The 16,939-nt window shown below is 44.7% G+C and overlaps 2 long non-coding RNA genes across 2 annotated transcripts; one reads left to right on the top strand and one right to left on the bottom strand.

The window, feature by feature from the left end:
• Positions 1–1,989: 1,989 nt before the first annotated feature.
• LOC131383833 (uncharacterized) lies at positions 1,990–10,638 on the bottom strand. The gene is made up of 3 exons (XR_009214188.1): positions 10,350–10,638; positions 9,426–9,592; positions 1,990–2,073 (listed from the first exon to the last, which is right to left on the bottom strand). It is a non-coding gene; the product is annotated as an uncharacterized LOC131383833 (long non-coding RNA).
• Positions 10,251–16,200, top strand: LOC131383830 (uncharacterized). Its single transcript, XR_009214185.1, has 3 exons — positions 10,251–10,660; positions 15,118–15,242; positions 15,787–16,200. It is a non-coding gene; the product is annotated as an uncharacterized LOC131383830 (long non-coding RNA).
• The last annotated feature ends 739 nt before the right edge of the window (positions 16,201–16,939 follow it).

Raw genomic sequence — 16,939 nt, 5'->3', positions numbered from 1 at the left:
CTGTGGGGGATCCAGGAGCAGTGAGGAGGCCAGGGCTGGACTCTGGGGACTTTGGTGCTGGCCCTCAGTGAGGTGAGCTGCTGTAGATGTGAGGACAGCAGGGAATGTGGCTCAGGTGGCTTCCAAGGAACAAGTGGCTCCAGGGTTGAAGGCACCCAGAGGTGAATGCAAAGTTACTTCTCCATGCCAATCTGTCCAAACAAACTTTGAGTTCTTTATTTCTATGGAATTCCTGTAGAATCCTAATGGGCATGACCTTCTGGACCCATCTTCACAGCTCTGGTGCCAGTGGAATTGCAACTAGTGCTTCTCCCTATTTTGTTAACGGTGGAAATATTTAGAGGCAGGGTGGGTTGGGAAGGTGCTGAAATAATGGCTGGGGCCTCCTGGGTGGGTGAGTCAGGGCTCCGGTGGCCTAAGACTTTTTACAATAAATAAGTTATAGGTAAAGTTAGAAAAAAATAAAAAGAAAATGGAAATCATTCTCTTTCTTTGTTCACCGTAAAGAGAAATGCACAGGGTCTAGACATGTCTGTTGGAGCCAGGCTTGTCCTGGGAAAGTGGGAAGCACTGAGCAGGAGTCCTGGGGATGGAGGGCAGGTGAGATGGGGCTCCCAGGGAGATGCAGCCATGGTCAGGCCCTGGCCCACTCAGGCTGGCAAAGGCCCTCTGAAGCCCAGGAAAGATGGCCCTGGACACTGAAGGCTCAAGCAGCTCATCTGAGCCAAAGATCTGTCCAGTTGGTGCAGAATCTCAGCAGCTCTGCCAATGCGGGGCCTGATCAGCCCTGAGGATCTTAGTCACTGGAGGCAGGTGCTGGTGGATGGGGCAGAAGAGCCACCTACTGCGAATGTGGGAGTCCACTGCCCTGCAGACCGGAAAGAGCTTCTGCGGGTGTGGACCCTAGTACTGTCACTCTGTGGGTCTGCCAAGGTGGGCATGCGGACCTCTGTGGCCACGCCCATCTACCAGAGCTTTATCTCCTCAGTCTGCACAAGTGTAGGACAGTGGAGACTAGATAGGATTTGAATGGGAGGTCCCCTAAAAAGACAGTGTCATGAGCTTTGGCCTCTCCTCTCTGAGCAGAACAAAATGACCTCCTCTGCCCTGTCTCCTTGCAGGCCCAGCACAGGAGCAGGGCTTTTGGCGATCACGTCCCTCTGCTCTGCCTCCCCAACCTTGCACACTTCTCAGGGAGTACAGAGATCAGACCCTTACAATCTTGGCACAGCCAGACAAGAAGAGACGCAGGAGAGGGCGAGGGCGGTGGAGGTGTGGGCTGCACTTCCATTGGTGCCCCAGACCCAGGCTGTGTTCACAGGCTGCAGTCCAAGGGGTACTCGGTGTGACTTCCTGCACCCCTCAGCGGCCTGGTCAGCTGCTGTGGCTGATCATTTCTGAAGGTTTGCGTGTATCATTTCTGCAGGTTTTCAGAGAATCCCTGGTGACCTCTGGCAGGGAGTGGTTATCTGGTGAACCACCAGCAGGGCCCGTGGCCTTGCCCCCAAGCAGCACCCAGCAATCCCCGTGCCCACCCAGGCACTAAGCATTTGCGGTGGGCCTCTTTCTGGAAGCTCGCCTTCTCCTGCTAGCCCTCCGTCTTCCTCACCGCGGTACTTCTGGCCATCCTCCTTGTCATCACAATGGGACAACTGGGTGCTGGAAACTCGGAAATCACTACGCAGACCTGCAGTCCATCCCACGCCTGGCCAACAGGGCAGCGACTCAGGGAGAAAACTGTCTTCCACCTCCTGAAAGACCAGAACAGATCCGCGTACCAGTCGTGCCCCAGTGCAGGCTGTAGGCACAGCTCAGGATAAGACCGGAAGGTGCGTGCTCCCCAGTCCGCCCTTTTTTCCTGAAGGCTGGGGCTTGCCTGGCCAAGGTCGTCCTTCATGACAGGGAATCAGAGCTTTGCGTGGCTGCCTTACCCCGCTGGGGCAGCGCCGGAGAGAATCGCTGCTGAGGCTTTCCTGCCGGCTGCAGTGACTGCTCGTTTAGGGTCCCCGCAAAAACATCACCCCTGCAAGTAATCCACTGTGTCCTGCTTGCCAGCCTAGGCTTACTCATCATCTGTGAATGCAAAGAAAACAATCTACACTGGAATGACCAAGTTCTAGAAAGAGGAAAACACAAACAATCTGTGGAAAGTCCATTTGTCATCTAGATTTTTAAAAGATACACATTTTCCCTTCTTGTTATATTGAGTAGTGCATGAAGCCGATATAATAGACGTACAATTCATACTATAGCTGATTGAAGGGTGAATTCTTATTCTAAGGTAGTTTGTGGTCTCAAATTTGTCTGTTGCCACCCCCAGAATCCCCTTAAAAGCAAATATTTATCATTGAGAGTGGATGAAGAAAGAAACTAGCTAGGCTGATAGAGCAAAGATTCTTCAGCAGAACTTCCCTTCTAACAAAAACCAGCCCAAGAAATCACTTCTCTTTAACAAAGAACAGCCTGTAAGATCAGGCTGCAATCATAGATAAGGAAGCTGAAAGCTTGCATCGACAGGGATGCCTGCAGCTGCACCAACCACCTTGGGCCACAAACATGCAACACGAGGGGCTCCATCCCTCTTTTTTGCACATGTATAGTAGGAAAGAGATGAGCAACTTGTAGTAGCTCAGACTAAGAACTCGCCTGCATAATAAAATGGTGGGATGTGGGCTGTCAGAGATTTGTGCTCTATGCAGCTGACATGCCTGGTCCTAACCGGTTTTTCACACCCTGTGTGGATAAAATACTCCTTTCCCACTAGCTCATATATAAAAACTCTTGCATTTCACTGGAGAATGGCAACCCCTTTTCAGGACCCCTCTCAGCAGCAGAGAGCTGTTCTCTTTCACCTATTAAATTTTTGATCTAACCTCACCCTTGGTGTGTCTGCATTCTTGAGTTCCTCAGTTGTGAGACCAAGAAGTTCAAGTGTTACCCCAGACAGTAAGGCTGCTCAAGTATCACTTGTCTCATTGCCTGTTGGTAAATGGAACCTTCAATGAAAATGTGTCCAAAAGGACATTTCATAAAGTGCTCTATTTTCCAATCTTCAAGCAATGTCGGAAACTATCCATGATGTATTAAAAACTTCTGGCTGAAGTGCACAATTTCTAACACAAAATGAATGCTACAAATTATTTGATATATGTATATTATGGCCATTTGGACATGATCACACACTGCCAAATTTAGTAAGAGGGACTTGAGAACTCATGGCAGTTAGGAAGCTTAACTTCTGCATATTGTCACTTATGAAAGTTAGTTCTCCCTGCATTTCTCCAAAAAAAAACTTGAAATGTCTATCTTATATAAAATTTCTATATAACCCCAGTGAGGTTCACCCTTCTGGCCCTTCCCGCACAGCACTGGTAACAATAGAATTGCATTTGCTCATGCTTTCCCCAATTTCCTTGAGGTCATAAACATTTAGTGACAGGGTGAAACAAGAAGGCACTGAAACAAGGGCTGAGGCTTTCTGGGTGGGTGTGTAAAGATCTCCTGCAGCCAGGACATCTTCACAATAAATAGGTTGTAGGTCAAGTTAGAAAAAAATGGAAATTATTTTATTTCTTTGAACACCACAAAGAGAAATGCACAGGATCTTGATGTGTCTGTGAAGACAGGCTTGTCCTGGGAAAGTGAGAAGGGCTGAGCAGAAGCCCTGGCAATGGAGGGTGGGTGAGATGTGGTCCCCAAGGAGAGTCTGCTAGGGTCAGTGCTTGGCACACTGAGGCTGGCAGGGGCCTTCTGAAGGCCAAGGGAGATGGCCCAGGACACAAGGATGAAGCAACACATCTGAGCCAAAGATCTGTTTAAGTCCTCCTGAATCTCAGCAGCCTTGCCAAGGCGGGCATGATCATCCCTGGGTATCAGAGACCCTGGAGGCTGGCAGCTGGTGGGTGGGGTGGGAGACCTGTCTACTGCACCAGCGTGATTTCACTGGCAGGCCAACAGTGGGGAGTGGATAAAGAGAGAGCTCTGTGTGGAAAACTCCCTTGGTGGATCATCAGGGAGGTGAAGTACTTGGCATTGCCTCAAACCCAGCTTGTGGGATAGCAATTCCAGTGAAGCTAGGACAAGCTGGCATGGCTCAACCAGGCCCCCCAAGACACCATGTCCCTTTTCCACCACAGCTGGGCCTGGATGGGGATGTGGACACCCATAGAATCCAGAGGATTGGCCCCTGGTCAGTGGTGGTGCTGGTGTGTGGCATAAAGGCAGCTGGGGAAGGCCCTCCAGGTGTGAGGAGGAGCCAACCTCTCCTGTGGGGCCCTGGGCAAGTCACTGCCCTCTTTGGGCTTTTGTTTCCTCCTCTGGAAAATTCAGGAAGCCTGTTGTGCAGGCCTCACAGGGTCATGATAAGGTGCAAAGGAGGAAGGAAATTTAAAAGATTTTGTGGCTGACTCTTCCTGAGAGGGATGATGGTGAGAACAATGGTGATAGCCACATGCAACTGAGTCCTTGGGAGGCCCTGTGAGGAAGGTGTTGTTCCCATCACGCTTCCCAGGTGGGGAAACAGTCTCAGGGAGGCCTGGCGGTATGCCCAAAGTTATGAACACATTGAGTATTGGAGCTGGGAGTAAATCTTGAACCAGGGCTCACTGGAGGTGGTGGGAGCATTGCACTAGCTGACTCAGGTGGTTATTTCAGATCTGAGGTCAGGAGAACAGAGGTGTAACTGTGAGGGAAGCACAGTCTCACTGACCCTGTTTCTGACTGTGCTAATTAGGTACATTTTTAGAGAGTCCAGATGGGGCTTTAGCAGGTGAGTTGGCCTGTGGCAGGGAGGGGCTCCAGGAAGTCAAGTCAGGGCTCCTGTCTCCAAGCTGGAGTTTTCCACATCAAGAGAGCAAAGTGCATTCCTCCTCCGGCCCTGCCCTCCTGTGGCCACAGTGCTTGGAATGCCTTGATTAGAGAGACCAGGGGAAGAGCCTGGGATAGCTGGGCTCAGAGTGGATTTGGGGAAGAGTGTGGCTGGGGACAACCTGACTTTGTGACTTATTAAAACCCGACCATAGAGGTAACTAGGATGTGCTTGGTGTCTTTGGAGGCCAGCTGTGGAAAAAGAAGGGAAATATTTCGGGTAAGGAGGCTGAGGGTCCTTGGTGGCTCTAAGTGGGAGACTTGGGCAGGGGGTTCAAGGAGATATGGGTTGGTGAGAGTTCAAAGGACAGGCCTTGTGGAGGAAGCTGAGAATTGGTGCTCATCACTGCTACCACGTTGATGGCACAAGGAGCTGTGCCCTCTCTGGGTACACTTCTCACTGACATGTAGATGCTGGAAGTTGCCATAGAGGATTATATGGATGTGAGTGAGACTGGGACAGGCAGGCAGGGTGGGGACCAGGATCCTGAAAGTGGTGAGGAGAGAGGCTTGGAATGAGCCCTGAGATTGCAGCACTTGACAAACCTCCTTTCCTGAGAGCCTACCAGATGTCCCTGTGAATGAGGGTGTCAGGTTCATCTTATCTATGAGTGATGGAGGCTCCAGCAAAGACAACAGTCCCTGTTCCTTGAGTAGTGAAGCTGCAGAGCTGAGTCTCAGACCCTGCCTTAGGTGGTACCCATTGGAGAAAAGAGAAATTGGGCCCCTCCTAAGACAGGCAGTTCCTAAGTGGTTGAGTACTTTCTTTCTTTCCAAGGCCTCAGTTTTTCTGTCTGTCATCACAGAGAATCAGGGCAAAAGATCACTGAGCCTCAGTGTCCCTTGGAGCCCAGAATGTGGTGAAGGTCCAAGTCCTGTTTTATGCTCATGCCCTGACACTGGTGGCCCTGGTGGTAGTGCAGCATAGGAAGATGAGGGCTAGTCATTGGCCAGGGGGCCTTTCTGAGGGATCTTGGCTGTATAACTTCTAGGAAAATATAATCGATACTAAGTAATGGATTGAGGTGAGCAGCTGGGGCTCTCACTTCGAGTGAGGGTGAGGATGTAAAAGTCAGAGACCACCCTGGAGAGGACACTTCCTGGCTCCATCCTCTGCATCCAGGACTTATTGGGAAGGTTTTTTACACAGAGAAGAAGGAGAATCATTCCAATGGAGGGTTTGATTAGGGGACTAGAATCAATTATAAGTTCCTAGAGGAGGGGCTGTTTATATCCAACTTTGAGAACAGGTTGGGACTACATGGGATTGTAGGGGAAGATGGGACCCCTTAAGAGATAAGCCTCAGAGACTGGCTCCTGCCTCCTCTCTCCCCCACAATTCCCCTTTATCATCTTCCACCCAGGAGCTGTCAGAATCCTGTCCTTCCTTCTGGCTCCAGATCAAAATCCTCCAAGAAATGCAGCTGCTTCAGTGACAAGAGAGAATTGTCATCTTCCAACTGAAGAAGAATTTGGGGTTTTGTTCCAGTGCATGAAGTGTGACACTCAGAATAAAAGGTGAGGGCCTAGCAGATTAGCAGAGGGCATGAGAAGACTCTGTCTTGTGACCAGCTTTGAGAGACCATGGCTGTGGCTCCCTGGTCAACATTTGGCCTTGTTGCGTGGGGACCCCTGCGCAGGCAGTGGGAAGCCTGAGGTATGGCTCATGGTAGCCTCACAGCTGCCACTATTTCCTGAAGCTCTTACTGGTTCTGTCAGTTGAGCCCACATCCCAATAGGCCAGCAACACCCTGAAGACCAAGAACAGGGCATGGTGAATCTCAGGGCCACTGAGTGCCTGGGCTGGCAGGGGCAGAGTGCCTCAGGGCTCCGTGAGGTTTAGGCTGAGCATGGGCTTTGGGAGTCAGACAGTTTCACTGGGCTCCCAGCTGCACCATGACCAGCCCTGTGTTGGGGGCAGGGGCCTCACTGTTCTGGAATTTGAGACACCACAGTCATAAATTTAACACAGCGTTCTAACTGCTTTTTCTTTTTTATCTATCTTTCTCTATGTGCTACTGATCTCTGTGTTTTTTTAAATTAAAAAACGTTATTTAATATAATAAATATGTTATACAGTGCGTATTATTCTTCCTCATGATTTTTTTACGACACTGTATGATTCAACTGATACGAGGTACTTATGGTAGTTCCATTCATAGAAACACAAAGTGGAAGAGTAGCTCCCAGGGGCCAAAGAGAAGGTAAAAGGGGGCTGTTCTTTGACAGGAACAGAGTTTCAGTTTTGCAAAATGAATAAAATTCCCTATGAATGTGAATGATGGTTGCAGAACAATGTGACTGTGATTAATTCCCCTGACCTCCACATTAATATAATTAATTTTATGTATATTTTACCACAATGTAAAAAAGGACTTTTAAAAATGAACAGATTATAGAAATCCGCAACAGTGTAAACGAATATCATAAATATAATCTTGCAATAAAAATTGATATAAAATGATCCATATTACATAATTTCATTTATATTAAATCCACAAATCAAAACTGAGGTTCTGGCTTCCATAATGGTAAAGTAGCTAGCTGAAGTAACACTCTCATAGAGAAAAATGATTAATCCTGGATAAAATAGTATACATCATTATAGAAACACTTCTATATAGAATACATATATGAGATATATGTATATAAGAACTGAATGAGGATTTCAGCTGTGACTTCCATAGGAGAAATAAGTATTGAAGTTAGAATTCAGCCCAATTGAGAATAAAATACCTAGGACTCCAACTTACAAGGGATGTGAAGGACCTCTTCAAGGAGAACTACAAACCACTGCTCAATGAAATAAAAGAGGATACAAACAAATGGAAGAACATTCCATGATCATGGGTAGGAAGAATAATATCCTGAAAATGGCCATACTACCCAAGGTAATTTATAGATTCAATGCCATCCCCAACAAGCTACCAATGACTTTCTTCACAGAATTGGAAAAAACTACTTTAAAGTTCATATGGAACCAAAAAAGAGCCCACATTGCCAAGTCAATCCTAAGCCAAAAGAACAAAGCTGGAGGCATCATGCTGCCTGACTTCAAACTATACTACCAGGCTACAGTAACCAAAACGGCATGGTACTGGTACCACAACAGAGATATAGACCAATGGAAAAAAACAGAGCCCTAAGAAATAATGCCGCATATCTACAACTATCTGATCTTTGACAAACCTGACAAAAACAAGAAATGGGGAAAGGATTCCCTATTTAATAAATAGTGCTGGGAAAACTGGCTAGCTATATGTAGAAAGCTGAAACTGGATCCCTTCCTTACACCTTATACAAAAACTAATTGAAGATGGATTAAAGACTTACATGTTAGACCTAAAACCGTAAAAACCCTGGAAGAAAACCTAGGCAATACCATTCAGGACATAGGCATGGGCAAGGACTCCGTGTCTAAAACACCAAAAGCAATGGCAACAAAAGCCAAAATTGACAAATGGGATCTAATTAAACTAAGGAGCTTCTGCACAGCAAAAGAAACCACCATCAGAGTGAGCAGGCAACCTACAGAATGGGAGAAAATTTTTGCAACCTACTCATCTGACAAAGGGCTAATATCCAGAATCTACAATGAACTCAAACAAATTTACAAGAAAAAAACAACCCATCAACAAGTGGGTGAAGGATATGAACAGACACTTCTCAAAAGAAGACATTTATGCAGCCAAAAGACACATGAAAAAATGCTCATCATCACTGGCCATCAGAGAAATGCAAATCAAAATCACAATGAGATACCATCTCACACCAGTTAGAATGGCCATCATTAAAAAGTCAGGAAACAACAGGTGCTGGAAAGGATGTGGAGAAATTGGAACACTTTTACACTGTTGGTGGGACTGTAAACTAGTTCAACCATTGTGGAAGTCAGTGTGGCGATTCTTCAGGGATCCAGAACTAGAAATACCATTTGAGGTCAAATGGTATTTCTAGTTCTGATTTTCTGATCAGAAGCAGAAAACAGAGCAATAGAAATTATCTGATGTGAAGATGGAAGAAAAAAAAGAAAAAGCTTAAAGAAAATGAAGTGAGCCTTACAGACCTGTGGAATGATTGAGTCTGAGAAGAGGGAAGAGAAAGAAAAAATTAAATGGGGTACAAAAGTAAATCAACAAAATTTAGAGAAAATAAACAGAGCCTTAGAGACCCATGGAATGATCGAGTCTGAGAAGGAGAGCAGAGAGATACAGGAATTAGATGGTGTAGAAAAGTAAATCAACAACTAATACTGGAAAACTTCCAAAAATTGTTCAAAAACCTAGATTTTTGTATCCAAAAGTCCACCCCCCACCCCCTTACCCCCCACAAAAATACAAATAAAACCATACCAAAGCCATATTGTGATTTAGGAAACTAGCAGGGGAAGACTGTCAATTGACTTGATATGATTTATCATTTTTATTATTTATAAGAATGGAAATAGGTTCTCCTTAGAGTTTTTTTCTTGGAGAAAATCTGACATGTGAGGCACAGATGAGTTACTTATTAAAGGCAGATGATTTTTCTATCCTTGTCTTAAATGTTCCATTTTTTACCTTAGAAATTATTTATATTTGTTTCTTCCAAATCCTGCAGTAATATTGCTGCTCCAGAAAGATGCCCCAAGGAGATTCTGCTCTTGTGCATCCACCTTGCAGGGAGCTGAGGCTATGCCTATGACAGTTTCAACAGCGAGTAGTCTTGGAGTACTAAATCTGAAAAACTTAATGGAAACATGAATTAAGAGAATGATCACTGTTTCGTTCTATCAGCAAATTATTAAAAGTGGTCCAAAGGGGCTATTTAAAAAGAGATATCAAAAGATTTTCCAAGGGAGCCTTATTCAGGGCAGAAACGCAGACACTGACCCTGTCCTCACCACACAAACTTCCCTCATGTGTTGGGAGGGAACAAGGGGGCGCTGTAGCCCTGCTGACTTGGATTAATCACGGCCGGGAGGTTCACACTAGGACCCCGAGGCCTAGGAAGAAGCCTGGGTTGGGTCAGAGAAGTGGTGGTTGTAGCTCCCAAAGCCCCTTCCTGTGGCTGTTTGACTGAATAGAGCAGGGTCAGGCCCTTCCCCTGGGACGTTTTCTCCTCTTTATTGCAGTGGCGGGAGCGTCCCCGTGAGAGGCCCGACCCAGCCGTGGGTCCTGCCGCCGGCCCGGGAATCCAAGGGGCGCTCCTGGGGTGCAGAGGAGGATTTGTGACAGCCCAGAGGACAGAGGATTTGAAAAGGCAAATGGCAGGTGACTAGAGACAGGATGTTTTCATTTCTGGCGGTGAACTGACGGTTTCAGACACTCGCGAGGGGGCTTCTCGAGGGGATCCCAAGAAGCCTGATAACTGTCGGGTCCGCAGCCATTTGCCAACCTCTAGGGAGGGGTGCACTGCGCATGTCTGAAATGGTAGGCCCGGTACCCCGTCCCTAGAGACGCCCTGCCACTGTGCATGTCTGAATGGGCAGGACCATTACCTACCCCTAGGGACGGGTGCACTGAGCATGTCTGAAAGGGCAGGACAGTGACCCCACCGCAAGGGACGGGCTGCGTAGCGGATGTCTGAAAGGGCGTGGCGAGGGGAGGAGCGAGAAGGGGCGGGGCCGAGTGGAGAGGCGGGACGAGAAAAGGGGCAGGGCTTGCCCAATTCCGGCCACAGAGCGTTAGTATGGCAACACTGTCGCAGAGGCCATGAGAGACGACGTGCCCTATGTTGGTCTGGAGAAATCAAACTTCCAAAATGACAAGCGCGAAGCCCGCAGCTCCGGGAGACGGGGTGCCACAATTTCAAGGTGAAACTAGCCACCCTAGCTGCACCGTCTCACCAGGCAAGAGAGATTTGAGAACAGCCAGGCTTCCCTCCGCAGGGCGAAACGGCTGGGCTACGGGGAAGGGCGGGGCAGGGAGCAGAAAGGTCTTTGGGCATTGCAGGAGTTACAGTGTCTGGTCCGCTCCCAACAAGTTGGTCGCAGGGCGGAGGGTCTGCGATGTGGGCCTGCTCCGGGCTAGGGGAGTGCGGAGCTCTTGGGGAGGGGCAGGGCTGTGCGCGCCTCGCGGGGCATGCTAGGAGTTGCAGTCTCTTCACTGGTTCCCCAAGGTGGATGGCGGGGCTGCGGGATGACAACCCAGATTGAGACAGGAGAGGACGCGGGGCGCAGCCCTGGAGGGAGGGGCAGGGCGGCGTAGGCGGCTTCACTTCCAAAGCTTTGCTGGCCATTGATTCCATGCCAAATCGTCGCCGAGGGAATTGAGTCAGGAGAGGAACCTGAGGAGCAGGTCTGGGTTGGGCAGTGAGGAGGGTGTGTTGCTGCGAAGTGCACCCCGCCTTTGTCCAAATCGGGAGTGTCTTGTCCTCACTCACCCGCCTTTCCGCTGCTTAGCGCGATTTTCTCTCCCACCTGCACCCGGGGTCTTTCCAGAGCATCGCGCCTCCTCCAGCCTCTGGAGCCGCCTGCTTTCCTAAGTGGCTGTGGGAACTGGCCTGAGGTCCCAGACGCTGTCCACTGTGCTGCTGCCCTCCGCTCTCTCCAAGCAGAGCTCAAGTTCATCTGTCTTTGAAAGACAGCTATGTGGGGAAAAGAAAGATCAGATCGTTACTGTGTCTATGTAGAAAAAGGAAGACATAAGGAACTCCATTTTGATCTGTACTAAGAAAAATTGTTCTGTTTTAAGATGCTGTTAATCTGTAACTTTTGTACCAACCCTGTGCCCACAGAAACATGTGCTGTATTGACTCAAGGTTTAATGGATCTGGGGCTGTGCAGGATGTGCTTTGTTTAAAATGTTCTTGCAGGCAGTATGCTCGGTGAAAGTCATCACCATTCTCCACTCTTTATTAACCAGAGACACAATACACTGCGGAAGGCCGCAGAGACCCCTGCCCAAGAAAGCCTGGGTATTGTCCGGGTTTCCCCTCACTGAGACAGCCCAAGATATGGCCTTGTGGGAAGAGAAAGACCTTACAGCCCCCCAGCCCCACACCCGTAAAGGGTCTGTGCTGAGGAGGATTAGTGAAAGAGGCAGGCCTCTATGCAGTTGAGATAAGAGGAAGGCATCTGTCTCCTGCACGTCTCTGAGAATGGAATGACTCAGTGTAAAACCGACCATACATTCTATTCTGAGATAGGAGAAAACCGCCTTATGGCTGGAGGCGAGACATCATGGCGGCAACACTGCTCTGCTACGCTTTACTGCACTGAGATATTTATGTAAAGTTAAAGATAAATCTAGCCCATGTGCGCATCCAGGCACAGCACCTTTCCTTAAACTTATTTATGACACAGATTCCTTTGCTTACATGTTTTTCTGCTTACATGTTTTTCTGATGACCCTATAGTCATGCCACATTCTCCTCGCCGAGATAGTAAAGATAGTGATCAATAAATACTGAGGGAACTCAAACACCAGCGCTGGTGCAGTCCTCACTTGCTGAGCGCCAGTCCCCTGGTCCCACTTTTCTTCTTCTGTACTTTGTCTCTGTGTCTTATTTATTTTCGCAGTCTCTTGCCTCCACCTTGCGAGAAATACCCACGGGTGTGGAGGGGCAGGACCCCTTCACACCTACCGCCTGTCCTTGGGATGCACAAATTCAGAGCTTTGCAGGGAGCGACCATGGGCAGTGGCTTCCTGAAAATGTCACCCTCACCAGCGCCTTTTTCGCAGATGTTGACGTGGAGGCATGAGGGAGGGTAATTATTGGGTTACTGAGGTGCTGCTAAGAGCAGAGGAGAAAATCCCAGTTCCCAGCCATGTGTATGGTGTGACATTTCCCCAACCCATTTAAGTACACAATAGCTACCTAAAGATTATGATGGTTTAGGTATTTTACACTTAAAATCATTGGCCTCATGTTGACTGAAGCCTAACTGGCCAGTGTCTCAAAGACACAGAGGATGACCTGATCTCCCAGGAACAGATGGTGCTCCAGCTTTGTGGGAGTGACTTTCAAGGGATAGAGCACTTGGTGGGGGAGTCTTTGATACCTGTCAGGTTTCACATCTCTGCTTTGGGTGAAAAGCTCATCACTCACAGCAGTCAGGATATGCCTTTACTTGCTGGGGCTGAACTGTTGAAACTTTATGTCTAAACAATGGAAACATCCAGGAGAATTTCTGCTTTCATGTAGCTGCTTAATAATTGACGTCCTTAAAGCCCTATGTCCTCAGGGACAGTTCCTTTTATTCCTGGATGGTACCAGCTTTCATGCTGTTAAATCTAATCTGTAAAAACCTGAGCGTTAATCTCCATGAATATAAGACCTTGTTCTTTCTCATTTAAATGCCCTCCCTTTTTTTCTCTTGTCTAATATTGTGAGTAGGATTTCCAGTAAAGTGTTGAAAGAAGTAGTGAGAGTGGGCATCTTTATCTTAAAATAAATCTTAGAAAAGAAGATTCCAACATTTCACCATTTTCTGTAATGTTAGCTATGGGCTTGTCCTATAGTTAATAGGGAATGTACTTCTTTATTGTGAGGTATATTCTTTCTATACCTAATTTGTTATAAATTTTATTAGAAATGGATTTTAAAATTTGTCAAAAGAATTTTAGGCATGCATAAAAATAGTCATGATTTTTAAACTTTTCATTGTGTAAATAAAATTTATGGCATTCATTAATTTCCACATATTAAAATATTCTTGCATCTCAGGAATAAATCTAACTTGATGTGTAAAGCTAACCTTGACACAAATGAAAAAAGAAATAGCTATGTAAAAATAGTAAGAAACATAATTATCCCACTATCAGTAATGAATAATAAAACCAGACAGAATGTTAACATGAAAACAGAGGATTTGAATAACACTGCAAACTGTGTAAACCTAAAAGACATATAGAAAACACTAGTCACAGTGAATAAAAGTGAAAAAGGAAAAAACAAACAAACAAAACACTACACACAGCAACATCAGAATACACAATCTTTTTAAGAGGTCATGAAACATTCTCCTGGGTAGATGACCTACTAGGACACAAAACTAAGTTTTACTTAATTTAAAAATATTAAAATATGGGCCAGGCATGGTGGCCTGTGCCTACACTTCCATCATTTTGGGAAGCTGAGGTGGGAGGATTGAGTGAGTTTAGGAGTTCAAGGCCAGTCTGGGCAACATAAGGAGACCCTGGCTCTACAAAATATAAAATAAAAAATTTAGTTGGGCACATGTCTGTGCTTCCAGCTACTCAGGAGGCTGAGGTGGGAAGATTTCTTGAGCCTGGGAGATTGAGGCTGTGGTTAGACATGATTGAGCCACTGTGCTTCAGCTTGAGCAACAGAGCAAAACCCTGTCTCAAAAAACAAAAGATTAAAATATTACAAACTATCATTTTTGATTAAAAGGGAATAAAATTAGAAATCAATAGCAGAAGAAATACTGGAAACTGGTGGAAATTAAACAACATGCTCTTGAGCATGTTCAAGGGCTGGAAGACAATATTATGATGATGCCCACACTACCGAAAGTGATCCACAGATTCAATGTGATCTCTATCAAATTTTAACTCTCATTTCATTTTGAAGAAATACAAAAAAAGTTCTAAAACTTATATGGAATCTACAGTGAGTATCAAGAGCCAAACAACCTTCAAAAAAGGAAATAATATTGGAGGCGTCACACTCCTTGACTTCATAATGTATTACAGAAGTACGGTAACCAAACCATTTGGTACTGGCATAAAGGCAGACGGATAGACCAATGGAACAGAATAGAGCACAGAAATAAACTTTCACTGATATGGCCAAATAAAGATTTATTTTTATATCCATATTCATTGCAGCATTATTCACAACAGCTGATAGGTGGAAGCAGCCCATATGTCCCTCTATGAATGAGTGGATAAAGACAATTTGGAATACATAAATAATGGAATATTATTCAGTTTTTTAAAGGCAGGAGATGTGATTATTTTTACACTAAGGATAATCTTGAAGACATTATGTAAGTAAAATAAACTAGTCACGAAAAGGACAAACACTGTTTTTCCAGTTAAATAAGGTATCTAAAGTGGTTAAACTCCTAGAAACAGAAAGTAGAATAGTATTAGAGCCTTAGGGGAGGTCATAAGGAGGTAGTTGTTATTTCATGGGTATTGAGTTTTAGTTTTGCAACATAACATAAAAGCATGATAGAGATATGTTGCATAACAAAGTGAATATATTTAATATTATTTAACTATGTACTTAAAATATCTAAGCTGGTTAATTTTCTGTGTTTTTTTGTTTTCTGGTTTATTTATTTATTTATTTTTTTAGATGGAGTTTCACTCTTATTGCCCAGGTTGGAGTGCTGTAATGGCCCCATCTCAGCTCACCACAACCTCTGCCTCCCAGGTTCAAGTGATTATCCTGCCTCAGCCTCCAAGTAGCTGGAATTACAGGTATGTGCCATCATTCCCAGCTAATTTTGTATTTTTAGTAGAGATGGGATTTCTCCAGGCTGGTCTCGAACTCCTGACCTTAGGCAATCCGCCTGCCTCAGCCTCCCAAGGTGCTGGGATTACAGGCATGAGCCACCATGCCCAGCTAATTTTATGTGTTTTGACTACATTAAAAATGAAAATCTTTCTAAAGAGATATTTATAGCCCTTTTTAAAAATTACCTTCAAATCATAAAAATATCAGAAAAAACAATAAAGAGGCCAGGTGCAGTGGCTCATCCATGTAATCCAAACACATCGGGAGGCTGAGGAGAAAAAATAGCTTGAGGCCAAAAGTTGGAGACCAGCCTGGGCAACATAATAAGCTCTCATAAGCAGAAGTAAACTAGCAAATTACAAAATATATGAAATTTAAAACAGTACACCCTTGACTTCTTGTTGAAGAGTCAGAAAATTTAATATTGTTAAGATGTCAATACTACTGACAGTGAAGCACAAATTCAAAGTATTTTCTATCAAAATCCTAATGTCACATTTTTTGCAGAAATACTATTTTAAGTCTTAAAATTCATATGGAATCTCAAGGGACAATGAATAGCCAAAATAGCTTTAGAGAAGAACAAAAAGAGATATCACACTTCCTGATTTGAAAACAGATTACAAAGCTATATAAATACAAACAGAAAGACAAATAGATGATGGAACAGAATAGAGAACCCAGAAATAAACTTTCATGAATATCATCAAATAATCTTCAATCAAGTTGCCATGACCGAACAACAGGGAAAGAACAGACACTTTAACAAATAGTGTTATAAAACTGAATATCAAAATGGATGAAAACGAAATTGGACTTTTCACTTGCACCATATACAGAAATATCTTAAATGAATTAAACACTTACATCTAACTAAGATAGCTATAAAACTCTTAAAATAAAATATATGGTAAACAATCATGACATTTGTCTTTGTGATTTTTTTGAATATGACATTAAAAGCAGAAGTAACAAGAAAAACAGAAAAATTAGACTGCATCAAATGCAATAAGCTTTCTGCCCATCAAGGAAAACATTTAGTGGAGTAAAAATGCCACCTAAGAAATGAGAAAAAATTGTAAATGCTATATTTGATCAAAGTTAATGTCCAGAATGTATAAACAACTTATAAAACTCAACAATAAAAAGTGAATAACCATATGTAAAAATGGACAAACCTCTCAACAGATGTTTCCACAAAGCAGATATACAAATGGCCAAGAGAAATTTGAAAAGATGTTAAAAGTCATGAATCTTTAGAGAAATAAAAAGCAAAACCCCAGTGAGGTATTACCTCACACTCATTAGGATGGCCACTACCAAGTGAGAAAAAATAACAAGTGTTTTCAAGGATGTAGAGAAATTTCAATACTTGTACACTGGTGGTGGAAAAAATAATAATGCAGCCATTGTGGAAAACAGTACAGAGTTTCCTCAGAATTTTTAAAATGGAATTATCATATGATCTGGCAATCCCATTTCTGGATATCTATCTAAATGTGCAAAGCAGGACCTGAAAGAAATATTTGCACACCCATGTTTATAATAGAAATATTCTCAAAATCCAAAAGGTAGAAGCTACTTAAATGTACCTTCACAGATAAGTAAGTAATGAAAATATGATATATGCATACAATGAAATATGATTTTAAAAGGAAAT

Source organism: Hylobates moloch, unplaced genomic scaffold (genome assembly GCF_009828535.3).
Source record: "Hylobates moloch isolate HMO894 unplaced genomic scaffold, HMol_V3 SCAFFOLD_6, whole genome shotgun sequence".
Lineage (NCBI taxonomy): Eukaryota > Metazoa > Chordata > Mammalia > Primates > Hylobatidae > Hylobates > Hylobates moloch.
The sequence above is the reverse complement of the archived record's forward strand: the minus strand, read 5'-3'. Positions and strand labels throughout refer to the sequence as shown.